The sequence below is a fragment of the Oratosquilla oratoria genome, chromosome 5, assembly GCF_046742065.1.
Source record: "Oratosquilla oratoria isolate Oo_2021 chromosome 5, ASM4674206v1, whole genome shotgun sequence".
In the NCBI taxonomy this organism is placed as follows: domain Eukaryota; kingdom Metazoa; phylum Arthropoda; class Malacostraca; order Stomatopoda; family Squillidae; genus Oratosquilla; species Oratosquilla oratoria.
This window is the reverse complement of record NC_134781.1, coordinates 38,588,565-38,611,145: the sequence shown is the minus strand read 5'-3', so window position 1 is coordinate 38,611,145 and position 22,581 is coordinate 38,588,565. Positions and strand designations below refer to the sequence as shown.

The window sequence follows — 22,581 nt, the reverse complement described above, 5'->3', positions numbered from 1 at the left end:
GTGAACACGACTAACGGAGGTTGACACTTGAAGAGGAGGAGGAGGAGGACTCCGGCTCCGCTTGGTGGAGAGTTATTAGTGATAATGTCATTAATGATTATGTTAATAGTGGTAATAAGACAGAGTAAAAAATCTTAATAACATTACCCAGCTGGAGGAACACTAGGAAGAATAGGAGGAGGAGGAGGAAAATGAAGAGTAGGAAAAAGAGCAGTATGAAGAATATGAGAAGGAAAAGGAGGGGTAGGAGGAGGAGGAAGAAGAGCAGGAGGAGGAGGAGGATGAGAACGAGGAGGAAGAGGAAGAAAAGGAGCAGTAGGAGGACAAGGAGTAAGAAGAGCAGAAAGAGGAGGAAGTAGAAAATGAGGAAGAGGGATTGTCTCTACGTAATGCTCGCAAAATAATGCTAATGGTTTAGCACGGGCGGGGACCCCGTGATTATGGTATCTCGTGCTCCAGGAAACTTAATCCCCAGAGCACCATGGAAGACCGCCGGTGCAGCAACCACTGCCGTGCAGAAAATGCCGACCTCCTCCTCCACTACCCGAGCGATTGCCCCGCCACCTCCCTCTTTCCTCAGACGGGGACCACCGGCTCCCCCTGAAGGTCTTGCGAGCCGCCTCTGCCGTCTCCAAAGCCCCTATGAGCTCCGTCAGCTACTAGAGCGTCCGCCGCCGCTCTAACAGTTGCAGCCTCTTTTTCTACTGCCCCCTACCCCCCTCTGACTAGCTACACTATTCCACCTTCTCTCCACAAGGTGTGTCTTACATAAACACCACCGCACGGACTCAAACAAAGCCCGAGGGAGTGATACTTCACTTCCAAATTAAAAAAAAAGCGGGGACCCTCCCCCCTCTTCCCACTCAGGGGCGCGCCCAGTGGTTAGGGGCCCCCGCTTAGTCTCGCAGGGCCCTTTTTGGGTCCCTGTTCATCACGGCGCATCCATTCTCGGCCAGTTTGGCAGATGGATGGGGTACGCGGAGGACGCCAACGTGGTACATTGCCTTTGTTGTCTTTGGTTTTTGTATGGTGTGATGAATGTCTGTGTATGCACCTGTGTATACATATATACATGCGGTGATTTATTTTTATGTGTGTGTGAGTGCATGCTTCCATTTATGACCACATTTCTGTATGTATATATATATATATATATATATGTAATATATATATGTATATTATATATATATATATATATATAGTGTGTGTGTGTGTGTGCACTGTGTAGGTGTGTGTGTGTGCGTGCGTGCGTGCGCACCACACCTAGGTCTTACTATGTAAACACCTTCTTATGTCAGCTCTTATGTAATTTTCTTTCGTGAACTCCTTGGAGTGAGCGGAACGTCATACAAGTCACACCTGGATTGGAGACATCGGGAATGAATCGGGAATCTGCCCGGTAGTTCCGCTTCGATTTCGCCTTTGAGTGATGCAATGAATTTTACAGTAATATTGCTTCCTTCAATACCCATCCCCGCCTAACTACCCCTAACCCGACCCCCCCCACCAAAGTAGTTTGATGAACTTGGTGTATTTTTCAGCTGTGAAATTGTTATTTTCATGCTAAGTTGCGTTGCCAATTTACCACAGCCTCCAAACTTCGGTCATTATTTGTTTATTCATTATATATTTTATCTCTGTCATTCATTTTTTTCCTTTTCACTCCATTTAGGTGTTTCGTCTTTCCTTCTTTATCTTCTCCATAATTTTCTTCGTTTTATTTTACAGTGCCATGTTCTCATTTTTCATCTTGTTGAGGTTGTCAATTCATCAGCGTCCCCCCCCTCCCCCACCGCTCGTCCTCGAAATCCCCCCTCCCGCTTCCCCTCGCCCACGAAATCGTTTTATGCATCGCCCCTCCACCGTCACCTCGTCTTTGAGGTCAGGAAAGCAGCGAGGTCAAGTATGAGGGTAGTCCTCTAGAATTGTTCCTCGAGAGTATTCAAGGTTGAACAAATCTTAATCTACTTTTCTTCTTGCAGGTTGGTTAAGTGTCCTCAGGCGTCGTGTGAGTGTGGGCGAAATACCGACCAAGTAGGTAAAGTACGCCGTGGTTGGTTGGGTAGTTTCTATCTCTATCTCTCTCTCTATCTATCTATCTATCTCTCTCTCTAGTATGGTCATTTTAAAACTGTCTTGAATAACCCTTTTTCCTCAATGTCACGCATTGACTTTATTTTGGTTAACGCCGGTTGGTTTTTATTAGCTCAGGGAGCACACGGTATCGACCCGTGGGTACGTGTGGCGCCCATGGAAGCATTCATTCTAGCCCAGCCTAGGTGAAGGGCATCATCACATTAAAATTTAACGAAGAGTGTGTGGTGTAGAAGATAAGTGTCTTGTAGCTTTAGATATTGTATACAGTAACTGTTGCCGAGGGACATTGTATAATTCGTACCTACGGATATTGTAGTAATAGATATTGTCTCGTCCGCCACTCTCATGCTGTTACTTTCGTTTGGTACGTCTCTTAAATTTTCACCACAGTCACTTCCCCTTTCTTCACTTTCACCCACTTTTCTCTTGTCACTTCTTTTTCTGTCTTAGTTCACAAGTATTCCTCTTTTTCAATTTCCATATAGTGTACTTCAGACAAAGGGAAATGAAATGTGTGTAGATTTTCTTTTCTTGAATACCGGTTACACGAGGTGCTTCTCAAAGTATGATTTATGAATCCCGTAAAAACACACATTGATAGGTCCTAGGTAAGTTCTGAGGTGACGTCATAATTTCTTTAGTCCAATGATCTTTAACTTTATATTTAAGATCCTCCCCTTAGGGCGTGGTCTTACAATCGTGAGCCAGTTGAATATTCTCCACCCTTTCTTCAATCAGATTCGTTGTTACAAATATATATGCAATATTATTTACTTAGGCAGTCTGGAATCTCTGCATAGCTTAGTTTACAAGTAGTAAGCAAAACACATACAATCCTCGCCTTCTCGCCTTTGGGTATTGTGTTTGTAAATTCATAAACTATAAAGATATAACACTCGTTATCTACACCTCTTTCTATCTATTTCTACCAGCCTTTTACATATTGCCCTTTGCTGTGGAGTCACACTGCAGATGAAGCCGTGCGCAGGCCCACGCAAGCTGATACGCAGGTGACACAGGCGACACAGCACAGCAAAAGCAGACTTCCTGTTGCTGAATTGAAATATAGTTTGAGCTTGTCTCTCACTTCAAATGGTGAAGTAGTACATCTAGGAGCATTTCAAATGAGAGACAAGTTCAAACTGCACTTCAGCTGAGCAACAGGAAGTATGCTGCCTTTGCTCTGTGCTGCGTCGCCTGCGTCTCGTTTTATGCTTAGGCTAAGTGTAAGACGATCTCAGTAGCTTTCAAGTCTAGAAGGGCCCAACCGGCACTGGGTTGACAATGTTTAGTTCAGAATTAGTCTCCTAGAAGGCTCTCTTGTCGCCCCAATGACACTTGACTGCGGGCGACTAGGGGGAACTCGCGTTGAAGAGGTGGAGTTGCGAGAGGTGGTAAAAAATTACTTAAAGGAGAGCATGAAAAGTCAAAAGAAAAAAATCGAGTTTAATAAAAAAAAAATCCGCTTTGAGGATAGGGGATATTCTTTAATCATAAAAAAATGTATTTGACTCAGGTCCATAAGGATATCACTGACTAGAACCCTCAGGTTCTTGTTTGAATAAATATTTTGTCGACAGTGGGAACAGGAAATGAGCAAGAAAAGGAAGAGAGGGCCAATAACGTCTTTGATATTGCTGTTACATTTGCACAAAGTTGGAGGATTTATCGAAGCGAATTTTGTTGCTTACTGGTTTACATTGGGGAAAGTAGGAGAGAGAAAAAGAATGAATGTGGTTGGAAGAATTAAGAGTGAAAGGAGGGAGAACGATTCAGGGAGGAAGAGAGAGAAAGAGAGAATGAGCGAGTATATGAGCGTGGTTGGAAGAATTAAGGGTGGAAGAAGGGAGAACGAGTCAGGGAGGGAGAAGGTGAGAGAGAGAGAGAGGGTTGGGGGGGAAAGAATGTTTGGGAAGGATAGTGGGCTAGAGAATTTGGTCAAGAGTACTGGGGCAGTAGTAGCATAACTATGTTGACAGAATACTTAAAGAGGGGAAAAAAGTTTGTGGTAAAGGAGTAGTCATTATTTATATATATATATATATATATATATATATATATATATATATATATTACAAAGGCGGAGCATGCCCACAGGAGACCTTTTTGGTCCATATCTAGGTCGGATGCGAAAAAAAATCATAATGATAAATAAATTAAAAATATATATAATAATGTAAATGATAAAATACATAAATGCATAGGTATAGTTAGATAATAAACAAACAGGTAAATAGTAAATAATAAATTGACATATAACTAATAATAAATGAGAATCGAGCAAATAATAATAAATAGACAAATGATAACAAAACAAATAAACAAGTAATATGTGTGTGTGCTTGTGTGTTTTATAATGTGTGTGTATGTGTGATATCGACGGTAGTAATTATAGTAATTATTTGGCTTTCGCAACCAAGACTCGAACCCTGGACTCTGGAAAACTACGTCTTCCTGTGACCAAACAGTAATGGGTGTGTTGTACGAAACATGTGTTCTCAGCACATGTACGCCGTGAGACACAAACATTTGTGGTTTGCAAGACGCATTGCAGTCTTTTCAGACCCGGGGGATCTTGCAAGCAGAATAAAATCGCCTAAACGAAGTTCTTCAGTGACCCAAGATTTGGTGCGAAAGAGAGGCCAAATTGTCGTACTCTTTGGGTCACGGTCGTAGTGGCTAGAGCAGTGAGTCAACCAACTATCCCCCCAAGTCGTGTCTCATTTCACCAGGAAACTGGGGGAGTTCTCAGTTTCGAGGGGCGTGCCCATAACTGGTATTGCTAACGTTTAGTACATAACCGCTGTAGACTCTCTACTCTGTTGGTTGGGTAGATCACCATGTTCTGAGCCAATATTTAAGGCAGCTTAAAACTTAAATGTTAGATCAGTATTTTCTGACGTTGGCTAACGTATCTTGAGGTAGTGGGACGCCCTTTCGACTTCTGATTTTTTTGTTTGTTTGTTTATTAACTAGTTTATTTTCCTCACGCAGGGAGGGTTTCTGATTGAATATTTTTGGTTTCGCGCGAAGCGCACGCACGAGTATTGTGACGTGAACGCTATGCGGGTTGAAATATGGTTTCTTACTTTTCTTCTTTTCCGTACTTCGTTGGGCCAAAAAATCGAAGAACATTCACAGCGCGCTCGGAACATTAACGACTGTCACACACGAACTATTTCAATGGTCGCGAGGGTCCTGTATTTGGTATATTTCTAGTTTTATTTTGTTATTGTTAATGCTGTTGGTGTTGTGCTGAGATGCCAGTGTTGGGTCTATGACGGACTGCAACTAAGCCACTTTTGTGATAATGTAGCTTCACTGATACCATGGTTGTAACAAACATATCACCTCACAAATGTGCTACGTCACAAACACACCAAGTCACTCTTGCAACGTCACTACACATTACGTCACCGTCACTACTCGTACATACCGAAGCGTTGAGTAAGACGCTCTGCCATAAGGTAGTTGTTGAACTCTTTACGGGACTTTGGCTCCTCAAAGCTGAATGAAGTCTTATTAAAACTCGCCGAAATCTGTTTTTATGTTTTTTTTCCTCGCTTGAAGCGTTTTTACACGAGTGATAAGGAGCTTTGAAGTGCAGGCGTTGCTTTTGCTGCAAACAATGTCGTACTTGTCATCTGCGCGTGCACACACACAGACACGCATACACACACACACACACACACACACACACACACACACACACACACACACACACACACACACACACACACACACACACACACACACACACACAAGTTATTGTGCGGGATGTATAAGCTATGTTTCTCGTGTGACCGATAAGGTAAAATCCAGTTCTTGAAATAAGTATAGTTGGCACAATGGAAAAAGAAAAAGACGAAAATATTAAACGAACCTACGAAGAGAGGCCTGGACATGAATACGGTGGAATCTCCAAGAGGTGTCATCCAAAAAAAAAAAAAAAAAAAAAATTAATTGACGCTCCAAGGATAAACCAAAGGTGGGAAAACAACAGGTTTTCAGGTTTTCAAAGAAATCCAGGAGAAATAGGTAAAAGCTTAGATATAGATAGAGAAGCTAGATATAGTAATGCATCAAGAAATCGCGAAATAAACGAATTATTGAAAGAAATCATAGATTTAAAATTGGACTACTGAGCTATACTTATGTAATTGATTACCTTGCGTAAGAGTAACGAGCAAACGATTAGAGAGTTGAGTGACCTAAAGAGCGAAATTGATATCCTCAAAAGAGAAAACGAAAGAATAAAAAATGAGGACAAAAATAAAAATGAAGAACTGAAAAAGGAGGTTAAAGAACAATTACAGGTAGTGACCGGAAAGGTGGAAGAGTCAATTAAAGAAACAGACCTCAATGAAAAAAAACAAAAAACAAAAAAACAATGGAAACAAGAACAGGAAAAAAAAATCATTTGGAGAAATACTACAAAAGCAGATGAAGGAAAATACAAAAGAGACAGTTATAAAAGTAATTAAAGAAAAGGAAAGCTGGGTGAGAGATACAGTCGACAAAGGTAAATGCACTGTGGTCCATGGTATCCAGGAAAAACATGATATGAATAAATACCAGAGAGGAAAGGAGGAAAAGGAAGTAGCTAAGGAAATTTTGAAAGAAATACAGGACGAAGGGCAAAATTTTGATAAATAAATTGACGAAATTCACAGGATAGGCAAATATTCAAAAGAAAAACAACATAGACCTCTGAAAATAAAACTAAGAACTCAAATGATAGCCGAGGAGGTATTATCGAAAGCGGTCAAATTAGCAAACAGCGAGAAATTCAAACATATGGATAAAAAAGGAAATGAGTGATGAGGAAAAAGGCTCTCGGAATAAAAGCAAATGATAGAAGTGAGAAAAGAACAGAGACGGAAAGGATTTTTTTTTCTTTATTTATTTATTTTTTTTTTTTGAGAGAGAGAGAGAGAGAGAGAGAGAGTACTGGACTAGAGACTGAAAAAATTGTACATCAGAAAAATGGAAACTTAAGCCAAAATAGAAAAGAAAATACGAAACTAAAAGTGACATACACAAATATCGATGGTATGATCTCTAGAATTAATGAACTAAACGATTATCTAGAAAAAAAGAAACCTGCCATTATGGGAATTGTGGAAACAAAACTGAAAGGACCTCTATCAACAAGTATAGTGGGACAAGGTCTATACAACCACTGAGCGAAAAATAGAACAGACAAGCAGGGAGGAGGTGTCATGATATTGACCAAACATTGTTTAAATGTGACAAAGATAAATGAAGGCAAAGATAATGTGGAATTAATTATGATTGAAACTGTAAACAAAAATATGAAAAGCAGAAAATTTGTAGCAGTGTATGTGCCACCAAAAACACAGGCTTGGTCTGATAATGATCATTCTAAATTACTGGAAGACACAGTGTGCTAAATGAGTTACTGAAAGAGGGTGGAAATAGTAATTATGGGTGACTTTAATGCAAAGGATATAATCTGGGAAGAAATTATAGTAAAAGGGGGAGGAGAACTTTGGAGCAACATTCTACTGGATATGACCATTGAATACACCTTAACACAATGGGTTAAGGAAAGTAATATAGAAATAATGAGGAACCGTCGAAATTAGACTTAATATTAACTTCTGAACCAGATATCGTGAACAAAATGGAGTATAAAACACCAATTGGAGTGACCATATACTAATAGAGTTTGAATTAAGAAAACAAAACAATGTAGGAAGGAATGATAAACATAGAGAAGGAAGATCAATGTACAACAAAACGGATTTTGTGAAAATAAGAAAAAAAAAAATCCAAAATACAAACTGGGATAAAATCTCCAAACAGGAAACAAAGATGGAAGACAAATGGAAAATATTTAAAGAAAAGTACAAGGGAGGAACTGATATATATATATATATATATATATATACCAAAGAAGAAGCAAAAAGAGATATAAAGTGTTGGTAAAGTGTTACTAATAGAGTTTGAATTAAGAAAACAAAATAATGTAGGAAGGAATGATAAACATAGAGAAGGAAGATCAATGTACAACAAAACGGATTTTGTGAAAATAAGAAAAAAAAAAAATCCAAAATACAAACTGGGATAAATTCTCCAAACAGGAAACAAAGATGGAAGACAAATGGAAAATATTTAAAGAAAAGTACAAGGGAGGAACTGATATATATATATATATATATATATATATATATATATATATATATATATATATATATATATATATATACCAAAGAAGAAGCAAAAAGATATATAAAGTGTTGGTATAACAAAAGGTGCAGTGAGGCTAAAGACAGAACAGACAAAGCCTGGAAAAGATGGAAAAGAGAAAAAAAAAAAACATCTAAATGGCAAACATATATAAAACTAGGAACGAATATGTGAATATAAGCAGGAAAGAAAAAAAGAAATTATGAAAAAGATATTATAGACAAATGTAAGGATCAACCAAATCTCTTTTACAGATATGTACAGTAAATGACAAATTAAAGGATAACCACGAAGTTGTAAAACTGTGCGAAGGAGATCAAGAGTATATGGACGACACAGAAATGGCAGAAGTTATGATCAAGCATTTCAGGTCTGCTTTTACAATTGAGAGCTCACAAATTTGGGAAGATGGACAACAAGAAAGACCCCCTAAAATGAAATAAATAAAGGTAACTCAGAAAGAAATAAGAGATCAAATAAAAAACCTAGATGGTAGGAAATCGCATGGACCGGATGGAATTGTGTATAGAAGAACTGACGGACAAATTATACAAAATAATAGACTTTTCACTCAAAGAAGGAAAGGTACCGCAAGATTGGAAAGATGCAAACATAGTACCAATATATAAAGGAGGAAATAGGGAAGATCCTACAAACTTCAGACCGGTATCCCTTACAAGCACAATAGCAAAAATATGCGAAAAAGTTATCAGAAACAAATGTTTCAAACACTTGGAAGAGAATAAAATATTATACCCTAAACAATTTGGCTTTAGAAGCGGAAGATCGTGTACCACAAACTTAATATGCTTTTACTCGAGATTAATTGAGATAATACATGAAAGAAATGGCTGGGCAGATTGTGCCTTCTTGGATTTGCAGAAGGCATTTGACAAAGTACCACATAAAAAGTTAATAAGAATTGAAATAATTGGAGGAATACAAGGTAAGCTACTGGAATGGATGAAGGATTTCTTAAGTGGGAGAAAAATGAGAGTGGTACTTAGAGACAAAAATTCGAATTGGAAAGATGAGAAGAGTGGCGTCCCGCAAGGCTCTGTATCGGCTCCTTTAATGTATGTCGTATATATAAACGATATGGATGGGGGAGTGAATTGTTACATGAACTTCTTTGCTGACGATGCCAAATTACTCAAGAGAGTAAGCATAGAAGAAGATTGCAGATCGCTACAAGAAGACCCGGACAAAATAGGGGAATGGTGTCAGAGATGTGAAATGAACTTTAACATTAAGAAATGTAGCATTATGGAATTTGGAAAAAGCAAAAATAGAATATCGGGTCAGTATAAAATTGGAAACAAGGAAGTCAAAAAAGTCGATTCAGAAAGGAACCTGGGAGTGATTATCTCAAGTGACTGGACACCTGATAAACAAGTCAATAAATTATTTGGAGAGACTTTTAATTTAAGATCAATGAAAGTGGCCTTCGAATACATGAGTGAAGAAAATATAAAGAAAATAGTGGTTACACTAATAAGACCTAAACTAGAGTATGATGCAAAACCATGGGCACCTAGCACAAAAAAAATCAATCAACCAATAAAATAAATAAATAAATAAAATAAATAAATGAAAGAGCAGCGACAAGAATGACACCTACACTGTCAAATTTGACATACGAACAAAGATTGGAGAAATTACATCTATCAACACTGGAACAGAGAAGAGAAAGAGGTGATTTGTTGACCATCTACAGAATTATGAAAGGGATGGAAATTCTTGATAGAAACGACTTATTAAAATGGGACAAAAGAGAAACAAGAGGACACGAAAAGAAGCTAAAGAAGGACAGTTACAGAAGAGACCTGAAAAAGAATAGCTTCCCACATAGAGTGATTAATGTCTGGAACAAACTAAACGGAGAAACAATGAGTGCTAAAATTATACAAGATTTTAAGAATAAACTGTATACGGAGAGATACGAAAACGGGTCACCACGAGCATAGCTCTCGTCCCGTAAAATACAAATAGGTAAATACTCACACAATAGGAGACAAAAATCCCGTCGCCCGTCATGAATTAGATCTATGTAGATATAGCTTTTATTGAATAGGATATGTTATTGTTCTATACGGTAGTAGCCATGTAAAGTAACAACACTTATGTCTCCATTTTCCATTATCACTATTTACTATCACACTTAGCAACTAGTTGACCACTACATTTACCATCACCGGTTACCACCGTTTCCACCACTCTTACCATTACTACTACCATCTCATATATATATATATATATATATATATATATATATATATATATATATATATATATATAATTGTGTGTGTGTGCCCGTTTATCAAGCGCATCATTACAAAAGTATGAAGAGTTCTTACAGTTAGATTTAAGAGAGATGACACTGCTTTAGTCTTGTGTTGTACTTTTTGAAAGATATATTTGAACGAAAGTTAAAAGATGAGTCAGTACTCGTTACAGTTCGCAACCCTGGATGCATGATATGGAAAGTGGGGTGGGGTGTAGCGTCCTGTCTGAAACTCGAATAAGAAAAAACATAAATTATAAAATATTACTCTAAGTGTTAAATACAGAAAGCCGTAGGGGAAGCAACCACACTCTATTGTTTATGTACATACCCCTAAGAGCAAAGGATGAACTTGTGTTTTCAATGTATTTAGACAAGATAAGAAAATATCTCGTAGACGCCTCGTAGCGTCTGGACGGCTCTTGAGTAGGATACCAAAGGGATAAAAAGAGAACACAGGGAGAATTGTGAATCAGTGTATGAATTGTGATGATGTCATTATGTCGATTGTATAAGGGGCCTTGTGTGTTGTATCGTAGACTTGTGCGAGGACCGGATGCTGATTCATATGTATTTATGTATTTATGTAACATATTCGCTTGCACGCACGTACATAAACGCGCGCGCTCACACACACACACACACACACACACACACACACACACACACACACACACACACACACACACACACACACACACACACACACACAGAAGATTTTGTTAAATTATTTGGGATACTTCACTCCTCTGTAGAGAGTTACTAATCGAGCCACATAGAAGTTCATTCAGACTAGAACTCGCAAAGGATAGGGGAGGTCGGAACTATTTTTATGGGCCCTCTTGAAAGAAATAAACTAAAACCTAAAACCAATATCATGATTCGCCTCCTCTTCTCGCGGCGCGCGCACGCACACACACACACACACACACACACACACACACACACACACACACACACACACACACACACACACACACACACACAGTTTCATTCAATGGCTGATGGAAAGATCTTTCTCCTTCTCAAAGGTTGAGGCCTATTATCCCTTGGAGGTCGACCTTGGCATGGCATGCATTCGTGCTCGTCGACTGATGTGATCTTGAAATTCACTGGCACTGGCCGGCACTTGAGTTACAAGGGCAACACAGGCAGAAGAGATAAACGGGTCTGAAAGATATAACGTGACCAAGAACACGTGCCCCCTCAAGAACTGTGCTTGTTGAACGCGCGCGCATATTTGGCAAGTCTCTCTTCCCCCCTCTCTCTCTCTTTCTTTCTTGATCTATTGATCTCTTGATCTCTTGTTTCTCTGTTTTCTCTCTGCTCTCTCTCCTTCCCTCCCTCCCCTCTCACTCACTCACTCGCTCTCCTTCTAACTAACCCTCCCATCCTCTCTTACTCTCTCCCTCCACGTAGATCAGTTTATATAGATATGTACAGATTTTATTCCCGACGTAGGTTGTTGAGTGCAAAGGTCGTGGCAAAGGTTAGTATGCTTTGACAGTGTCACGAACTCCTACCCCCTCATCAGGGGAACTGAGACATTTGTGTGTGTATGCATTTACAGTGTAATTGTCCAGATCGTGGTTAACGGGTCAAAAGGTATTGAGATCAAAGTTACATGAATAATTTGTGTCTGAGGTTTCTTTACGACACACACACACACACACACACACACACACACACACACACACACACACACACACACACACACACATATATATATATATATATATATATATATATATATATATATATGTATGTATATATATAGTCATTGAACCTGCCCATAAAAACGGCTGAATCATTTAGCACTCTTGCTCTCAGCAGTGACGTAGTTATCTGATAAGTGACGACCCCAGAAATAGTCACACGACAGCTGACATGCTTGTTCCGCAGTCTATGACTATATATACAGAGGGCATGCGTTCCTCAATAGATCCAATGTTCCTGTGTCGCGTGACTGGCCGAGGTGCAGGCTGAGTCATGGCTGACCGATGCTGGCACTGCACCTCGGGGGTCAAATATCGTAGGTAGAGAAGAAGTGAGGCCGGGAATGACGAGGTGAGGACTACTAACAGAAGGAAAGCGAAAGTCCAGAAGGTAATTCCTCTGGTGTACGAGGAGCTTCAAAAAGTTCGTGGAAAAAGGACAGTACGAAAAAGAGGTTTCAGTTATGGTGTTTATTTTTCAACATGTGTTCCGTTAAGGTCAATACACTTCTGCAAACGTTCATCCCAGCCTGTAAGACCGTTTGAGTAAAAGTGAGGGTCATGTGATCTGAACAACCATGTCAGAGCAGCTGTTTTTACATCTTCAACTGATGGAAAATTGGTACCTTTCAGTTATTTTTATTTTTTATTTATTTATTTATTTATTTTTTAAGTTTGGAAACAAAAAGAAGTTGGATAGGGCTAAATCGGGGCTGTAAGGGGGATGTCGGATGATTTCCCATCGAAATTCACGTAGCACAGCTCTTGTCTGCCGAGCACTGTGAGCGCGTGCATTGTCGTGGTGGAAGAGGACGCTTTCCAGGGCGTTTTCCTGATTTTTTTTTTTACAGTTTTCTCAAAATGCATTCATAATAAACAACTTTGTTTTCTTGTTCTCGAGGAGGTCAACCAGCAAAATCTCTTCTGCATCCCAGAAGACGTTGGCCATGACCTTTTCACTTGAACCCTCGGATATTGCTTTGAGTGGTCCACTTCCACCCATATATAGTCAGCCACTGCTTTGATTGAATTTTGTCCTCGGGATCGTACTGGTAGAGTTATGTTTCATCCCCTGTCACAATTCTCTGCAGAAAAGCTTCAGAGTCTTCATCCCACTTGTTCAAAATTTCCATTGAAAGATCTACCCTTGTTTGTTGCTGATCTGGGTGCAACAACCTAGGGACCCATCGAGTGGAAAGCATGCTTAGCCCCAAACTCTCCACCAGAATTGTGTGTGCAGAACCCACGGAGATGTTAGTGTGTGTCCTCTACTGATTCAGTGGTTATTCATCTATCCTTTTCAATCATGTCGCGAACAGCATCAATGTTTTTCTCACAAACTGACATTGATGGCCTGCCACTGCGGGGCTCATCTTCAATTTCGTTTCTTCCACTTCTAATCCGACTTATCCATTTGTAGGTTGTTGATTTCTTTGGGGCATTGTCACCATAAACTTGTTTCAGAGCGTCAATGATTTGCCTATTCTCCCAACCGAGTTTCACCATGAATTTAATGTTTGTCCTGGTGGCCTCGATTTTGCGATTTTGGTGGATTCCATGTTGCTTGAATGGTGCCTGACTTCCAACTGGCGTCGATGCGTTATTACCTGCATTTATGGGTTCATGTTTGAACTCGTTATAACACGTTGGTACAAGAATGTTCAGGTGCATTGAAATTAAATTCCTTACATATAGTTTTTAGTTATGGACTTTTTCCACGAACTTTTTGAAGCCCTCTCGTATTATGTCTTCAGACAAGTTGTGAACAAGAACAGAGCAGGAAGGGTCAAGTGGTACAGGTTTGGGTTAGGTCATTTTTTTACCTTAGCTGTGAAGGGAATGCCTCGTAATTGTGCTGAATTAAGTCACAACATGGTTATGAAGCTGTTCCCGGTCACCACATGGACACGGCTGGTTTGTAGAATATATAAATATTCCGAAACTATTCCATGATAATGTAATTCAATCCTGTTAGATTCCTGACACATTTGAAGAAAACTATATTCACGAGCTGTGGACGTTGTAAGTGTGAAAGATTGTTAATTGTTTGTTGGGAAACTATTCCCTCTAATTTAGTATTGGAGGAATGATATTGTAACCTAGGTTAAGTTCACCCGGTTAACCTCTTCTGCTGTGACTGGATATAAACGGCTCCTTTTTCATATCTTTGTGCAACTGGTCTGACGATGTAATGCACGAAAGATGTTACTGCCTCAGCTTGGCTCTTTCTTGTGTTCCTCTATCTCACGCAATTATACACGCACACACAAACACACACACACACACACACGGCTCGGTGGCGGATTGGTAAAGCACTGGCCTCACAAGCCAGAGAACCGTTTTCGACTCCCCGGTCGGGCGGAGATAAGTTGGGTTTGTCTCCTTTCACGTGTAGCCCCTGTTCACCTAGCAGCGAGTAGGTACGGGACGTTAGTCAAGGAGTTGTGACCTTGCTGTCCCGGTGTGTGGTGTGTGAGTGGTCTCAGACCTACCCAGAGATCGGCTAATAAGGAGCTCTGAGCTCACTGCCGTAGGGTGGTGTCTGGCTGTCTCGACAGAGACTGCAGCAGATCCGAGGTGAATACACACACACACACACACACACACACACACACACACACACACACACACACACACACACACACACACACACACACACACACACACACAAAAGGTGAGAGAAAGAGAGAGAGTATTCATACAATAAAATCCATTGCGGCAGACCAGTAGACGAGCCCCTACAGTTAACCACGACCCATGACCCCCGTACTAGTGCCCCAACCACAGTAACTAAACGAGCCGACAAGTGACCAATCGTCAAAATGCCGCATGACACTGGACACCCTCGTGCCACGTTCCTGGGACGTCTCCGATAGGCACGTGACTGTTAAGATGCTCTCGAGCTAAGCGTCACGGGGAGATGAAAGATTGCATAGGGCCATTTGGCACTGGGAGTGCCACATAGCGCGGCGTCATGTCGAGTCGTGAGCCAGGCAGGAGGTGCCTGTGGAGGGGTACTCGTGGAACTCCTCACCTCGGCCCAACTTTGGAAGCCCAAAACCGCAATATGCTACGCCATCGAATGCCCTTGTGCTCAGAGGGAATACGGTCGATGTTTGTTATGAATCTTCAGGGCCTCCGGATTCTCTCAGCGTTTTAGGAATAGTCTGTTTAAGTGGGTGATCAGGTGACGGCAGGAGATACTTAACTACGATCGAGGCCGTTACCATTCCTTAGTATGCTCGTACTGTAGTAGTCGTGAATATTTCTTCTATTTCATTCTTTTATGTCCTTCTTTCTTCCTCTTCTTTCTTCTTCGTATACTTCTTTCTTCTTCGTCTTCTTTCTTCATCTTCCTCTTTACCTGAACCTCTTCCTTTTCTTGTCTTCTTCCCCCTTCACAAAACATGCTTCATTGCATTGAAGTCCCTAAATAAAGTCTAAGTGGACATATTGTGTTGATCGTTTGGCGCCAGCTTGAACAAACTCTGTCTGTAAAGGCTGCTTTCAAAGTGAAGGTAGGGCGGAGTGAGAAGGAAAGAACGGGTGGAGTTGGGGACATTAGCATAGGAGAAGTGGAGGAGGAGGTGGACATAGAGGTAATGGAGGAAGAGGGGAGATTTGGTGGTGCAGGAAGTGAAATCAGTGATGGTGGGGGAGGGCTGGTGGTGTTGGAGGAGCGGGTGGTGGAAAAGATGATGGTGGGGGAGGAGGAGTAGGAAGAAGGGGTGATAGTGGAGGGGTGGATGGTGGTGGTGGAGGAGGAGGAGTGATGGTGGAGGTGGAGAAAGAATAGGTTGTGGAGGAGTTAGAGTAGGAGGGAGAGGAATATTTTTTTGGATGACCAAGGAATAGCAGAGGTCTGGAGTGTGTGTGCGTAGGGGTGGGGGGTGGTAGGGGACGGTGTAAATTTCCTTATATAAAATCTTTTCCCACAGTCTTTCAGGCGACACCACTGAGAGTAGAGACTCACTACGGCACCCATGTGGTAAGGTTCTGGTGCCAGAGCCATCAAGTAGTCTAAGAAGTAACTTAAGTCGATCACTAAACCTTGGAATGCTGATTAGAAGCACCTGGCGTGCGTTAACGAGAATAAGTAAGAAGAGCGATTAGGTTTATCTTCATTTGTAAGGTCGTGGAACCCAAATATTCAGTTCCTCTCAGTTTAAGCTTGTGAGGATATGGGCACGCCAGGAGGAGCTTAGCTGCCACTGATATCATCACCTTTGCCCTATGTACGGAGGGGTCTTGTTGGGGGGAAGGGAGCTCGAACCCGGGCCGCGTGGTGCAGAGATAGGTCGAAAACAGCTCGCCACAGCTGCACGAAATGATGAGATAAGCTGCAACACCGCGTCGAGCATATTTAGGTATATATTATAGATTATATAATTATTTTAACTGGTGGTAATTACATGACTTATAAAAATATCATAGATTATATAAGTATTATAAATGGTGATAATTGTATAAATTACGATATATAAATATCTATTGAGACTTTGTGACAGGTTGACCTAAGTGGGAGTAGGAAACGCTGGAGTCTGAATTTATTCCGGACTAGTTTCGCACATGTGCACCATTCCTCTGAAAAAGCACATCTGCGAAAGTAGCCCGGAACACTAAGACTAAGATTCCTTCGCTTCCTACTTCCACTTACGTCTATGAGATATACTCATATATTATGAATGTAGATTTTCTTCTCAGGAGTTAAAGACGTTGACTCCCTTTATGAGGAATGGGGGTCTCCCTTTATCTTGGCCCAGGTCCTTTTCCCGTGATGCCATCAGGGAACAAGAAAATCTATAAAATCGTCAGGCACCAACCAGAATAAAGCTTATAAGTGCACGCCATCACTGAAATTTTAGAATACACAGTTCTGCCAAGAAAGTGATTGATGACTCGTGGCATGTGCACCCTTCACAAGAACGGTTGCAAAGTTGATATTGCACTGTGGGAATAAATTCCTACCCCCCCACCCCCACCTTACTCTGGCGTATGGAGGGGTGGAGATGGGGAGGTAGAGGGGAAGACGGCGGGCATGATTGTGTGTATAAAGTCACATATTTATTCACAGCAACCTTGGCAACGAAGATTCTCCACTGATGGATGGCGAGGAGGAAGAGGAGGAGGAGCAGGAGAAGGAAAAGGAAGAAGAGGTGGAGGTGGAGGAAGAAGATTTAAAGAGAAACGAATGTGATAAAAAAGAAAAAAAAGGTTGGAATTGGAGGAATAGGAGGAAGAGAAAAGGGAAGAGGATAAGGAAGGGGTGATTTTAAAGAGAAAAGTTAGGAAGAAAAATTAATGTGAAAAAGAAGGAAAAAATAACGAAGAGAAGGTTGGAAGAGAAAAATTATCAGAAACAGAAAGAGGAAAAGGAAGAAGAGGAGGAGAAGGGAAGGGAGTTATCCACTGGCATTGCTACCGTGAAGGCAATCATAATTGCAATTAGCTTCCATGTCATACCCTTGGTTTCCATGGTGACAGGGGATTCTAAAGCTAATAATCATATTCGCCATTATCTTTTGTACTTAAACACTCATGTATCATGAGTGTATCTCTCACTTTGGTGTGTGTGTGTATTTATTTATTTGATTTGATTATTATTGTTGTTATTATTATTGTTATTATTATTATTATTATTATTATTATTATTATTATTGGGTGCTAATGTGGCGGGAGGGGGAGGAGTGGAGGTGGAAGTAGAATGTAGAATGAGAGAATCAAGTAAATGCTTTGGGGGGTAAAAAGTGTAATGAGAAATAGACATTTGGGAATGGATGCTAAGAGGAGATTGTATGAAGGAGTAATTGTGCCGACAGCACTGTATGGGGCAGAAACATGGAACATAAGAGAGGAGGAGTATGAGATTGTTTGAGATGAGGTGCCTGAGAAGTATGATAGGGGTTACTAAGCCAGATAGAGTGAGAAACGAGGAGGTGAGGAGGAGAACGGGGGTGGAAAGCTATGAGATGGATGGATGGGGTGAATGGGGCATTGGGGTGAATGTGTGTTGAGGAAGGACGGGAGAGGACAGAAGATAGGGATGAATGGAGAATGGTTGTGTATGGATGATGCTGTGGTGCATGAAGGGGAGTGGGTGAGGGATAAGGTGTGAGGGAGTATGTGTGAACAATAAGTTGACGCAGCCCAAAGGGATTTCTCCCCGTCTTCCCCATTTCTGCGTGAGGGGACAGAGAGAGGTGGTCGCCGATTTAATGAAGCGGACTTGCTGTGGATGTGTTGTGTCTTGCGACATTGCTTCTGACCCAGGACAGCGGGCAAGATGCACGGATGACCCGTCATTCAGGAGGAGCCAAGATAAGAGGAAGGGAGGAAAGGGGGTGGATGGGAGTGGAGTACCTAGGGAATGGAATGGATGCGAGTGGTTTTTATGTCCTTGTTTTTGACTACCTCCCTTGTAAGGGGGAAAAGCCTTTGGTATATGTATGTATGTATTATTGTTATTAATGCTACGTGGCACTACGACTATATAGGGCAGAGTTGGCGTCGATTTTTGTTTCTGCTAAGCTAAGCTCCTCCTGGCGTAAGCGCCTTGTCCTCAGTGTGTTTACGATTCGGCCTTCGGGTTCTCCCCTTCCCCGACGTTTCGATATTTGTCCAGGAATCATTTTGAGATATTGCAATGGTTCTCAAATTAAAACGTTCGCATATATGTATAGATATATAACATGCATGTATGTATACATATGTAATGAGAAAACTCTTCCCCCCAAAATATATACAAAATAGAATAAAAATATATATATATATTTACGTCAATGATCGTTGGCTCTTTAGTATAGGGACGCTATTTGTTCCATCTCCGAAGAAGGCCAAGAAAGCGTCGGCGGCGTCGGTGGTAACGAATGATGATACTCTGTAGGAAGAGTGCCACTGTGCTTGGTTGACCTTTAGTGACGCTCGCACGCCGCTTGGCATTTCCGTTCTGCCCCTGGGGGTCGCTGTCGCTGTAGAGGGGGTGGGGGAGGGATTAGGCAAAAGAAGGAAGGAAGGAGGGAGAGATGGAGGCATGATAGATGGAGGGACTGGGAGGGAAGAAGGGGAGGTTGGGAATGAGGAAAGCGAGGAAAAAGGATCTAGAGGGGATGGAAAGTGGGAGCTAGAAAGGGGAAGAAAGAGTTAGGGGTAGGAGGGGAATACGGAAGGATGGGAGAGAGGAAATCTAAGGAAGGAGGAAGGGAAAGAGAGACGGGGAGCTTGGAAGCGAGAGGAGCCGATGAAGGGAAGGAGGGGTGGGGGTGGGGAAGGGAAGCGGGGAGGGATAAAGTGACTTTCAAGGGCCGGGGAATGTGACCGACGGTGGCGGTTTTAGGACATTTCTGTCTCTTGACATGTGTTTATTATTATTATTATTATTATTATTATTATTATTATTTTATTAATATTATATTCATCATTACAAATATTAATTATTGATTACTATATTTATTTAGTATCATTAGTTATTTTGATATTGCCAAAGGATTCGTAATTTGAGTATTCTGAATAAACGTGAGCAATACTTGAGGTGGTGAGTGAGCTTGTCGAGAATTCAACACAAAGATGGTACAGGTCACCGACAGGGGGGAATTCAGTGTGGAGCAAGGGGCTCCGAAGTGAAGGAGCAGGAGAAGGAGGAGAACTAGATCTAGCAGGAGCTTTAAGAATAGAATAAGGGAGAGGACTAAGGCCAAGGCAAAGTTCGTTAGGGGAAATTAGGGTCATTGAACTTGGGCCGAAGAGGACGCAAAGGAGAAAGACACGGAGGAGGGCGATGAGCGGGAAGAGGAGGAGGAGGGGGAGGGGGGCCACTGACAGTTATGGTGACGAGGGACATGATGAGACAGGACCAGAAAGGTCAGCACAGTAACGAGGTTACATGTAATGAATAAATACTAATGAGTTTGAGAACCAAATGGGTAGGAGGGAGAAAGAGAGTCATTCGTACTGAATGCGAGAATATCTTCGTGTGTGTTTGAATGTGTGCGTGCTCGCGTGTGTCTAAGATAGAGAGAGAGAGAGAGTCGTTCGTAATGGATGCAAGAATATGTACGTGTGTGTTTGTATGTGTGTAGGCTCGCGTGTGTTTGAGAGAGAGAGGGAGATAGTCGTTCGTAGTGGATGCGAGAATATATGCGTGTGTGTATGTATTCACCTAGTTGTATTATACGGGAAGGGAACTATGATCGTGGTGACCCGTCTTTGTATCTCTCAGCATCAAGTTTTTTTTTTAATCTTGAATAGAGTTTACACACTGTTTAATTTGTTCCAAGTATCTATCACTCTGTGTGGGAAGCTATTTTTTTCATATCTCTTCTGTAATTATCTTTTTTGCGTTTCTTTTCGTGTCCTCTTGTTTTTCCATTGTCCCATTTCAATAAATCATTCTTATCTAAGATTTCCATTCCCTTCATAATTCTATAGATAGTAGGCCTCCTCTTTCCCTTCTTTGTTCCAGAGTTGGTAATTTAAATTTGGACCGTCTTCGTTCATAAGTCATTTTGGAAAGAGTTGCTGCCAGTTTTGTTGTTGCTCTTTGTATTCTTTCTATTTTTTTTTTATATTCTTTTTAGTACTGGGTGTCCATAGTGTTGCTGCGTATTCGAGTTTTGGTCTTATTAGTGTAGTTAGATTTTTTTTTTTTATCATTTCTTCGTCCAAATAGGCAAATGCCACTTTTACTGATCTCAATAAATTGTAGGTTTCTCCAACTATTTTATTAATATGTTTATCCGGTGTCATATCTTTGCTGATCATCAAGGTCTTTTTCAGAGTTTACATTTTTTACCTTTTCTTCATTGATTTTATAATCTCTCGATATTCTGTTTTTACTTTTTCCAAATTCCATTATACTACATTTCTTGATATTGAATTTCACTTCCCACTTTTGAGTCCATTTCCAGATCTTGTCCAAGTCTTGTTGTAATGAGTTGCAGGCCTCCTCCGTTTTTACTTTCTTTAGTATTTTTGCGTCGTCTGCAAAGAAATTCATATAACACTCTACTCCTTCATCCATGTCATTTATGTATATGCGGGACACCACTTATCATTTCTTCCCAATTTGAGAATTTATCTCTAATTGCCACTCTCATTTTCCTCCCAGTCAGGAAGTCTTTCATCCATTCCAGTAATTTTCCTTTGATGCCACCTATTGACTCTATCTTCCTTATTAGTTTCTTGTGTGGTACCTTATCAAATGCCTTTTGTACTGTAGGTCCAGAAAGGCACAGTCTGCCCAACCATCTCTCTCTTGAATTATATCTATTAATCTCGAGTAGAAGCAGATCAAGTTTGTTGTACATGATCTTCCTTGTCTGAATCCAGATTGATTTGGATTCAATATAGTTTTTTCTTCCAAATGTTTAACCCATCTATTTTTGATTACCTTTTCGCAAATTTTTGCTACTGTGCTTGTCAGGGAGACCGGTCTGTAATTTGATGTATCTTCCTTGTTTCCTCTCTTATAAATCGGTACAGTGTATGCATTCTTCCAGTCCTGTGGCACTTTTCCTTCTTTAAGTGAGAATTTAATTATATTGTATATTTGATCTGTTAATTCTTCCATGCATTCTTTCAATATCCAATTTGCAATTCCGTCTGGACCATGTGATTTTCTGACGTCAAGGGTTTTGATTTGGTCGCTGATTTCCTTCTGTGGTACAGTTATTTCTTTCATTGAGGGGGATATCTATTTCCTCACAGGTGAGTTTTCTATTGTGAATTGCTCACACAAAACAAACAAATACATCCACCCGCCTCACACCTGACCCCACATGACCACCAAGCCAAGCAGCAGATGGAATCCCACCCCGCGTTCCTCATGAACCACAGCAACTGCCCTATAGATACCACTGATTTCATTCTCTGTAAATATTACCTCTGAAGAAGTCTCAAAGGCGAAACCGGTCAGGAATAAAGTCTTTTGTTCCCAATCGTGTCTCTCCATTCTAACCATTCATACACCTGTCATGATGTCACGATATATATATATATATATATATATATATATACATATATATATATATATATATATATATATATCTTTGTGTTTGGAGAGGGCTTAAGAAGTAAGGAGCACACATCAGGATGAGCTCAATTGCTATCTAAGCTGTCACCTTTCCCTAGGGTGCTGGAACATCCATGTCAAGTGACAGTCACTACTGGCTGTTGGAGTGGGAACTCCTAGGCGTATGATGGCACGATATATATATATATATATATATATATATATATATATATATATATATATATATATATTTTTTTTTTTTTTTT

General features: G+C 40.7%; 1 protein-coding gene across 1 annotated transcript in view; it reads left to right on the top strand.

Annotated features, from left to right (window-relative positions):
- Window positions 1-22,581, top strand: part of Dg (Dystroglycan) — a 253,094-nt gene that overhangs the window by 45,190 nt on the left and 185,323 nt on the right. The window contains exon 2 of the mRNA XM_076185188.1: window positions 1,983-2,038. The gene's annotated coding sequence lies outside the window, so the exon portion shown is untranslated. The remainder of the gene's footprint in view (window positions 1-1,982; window positions 2,039-22,581) is intronic.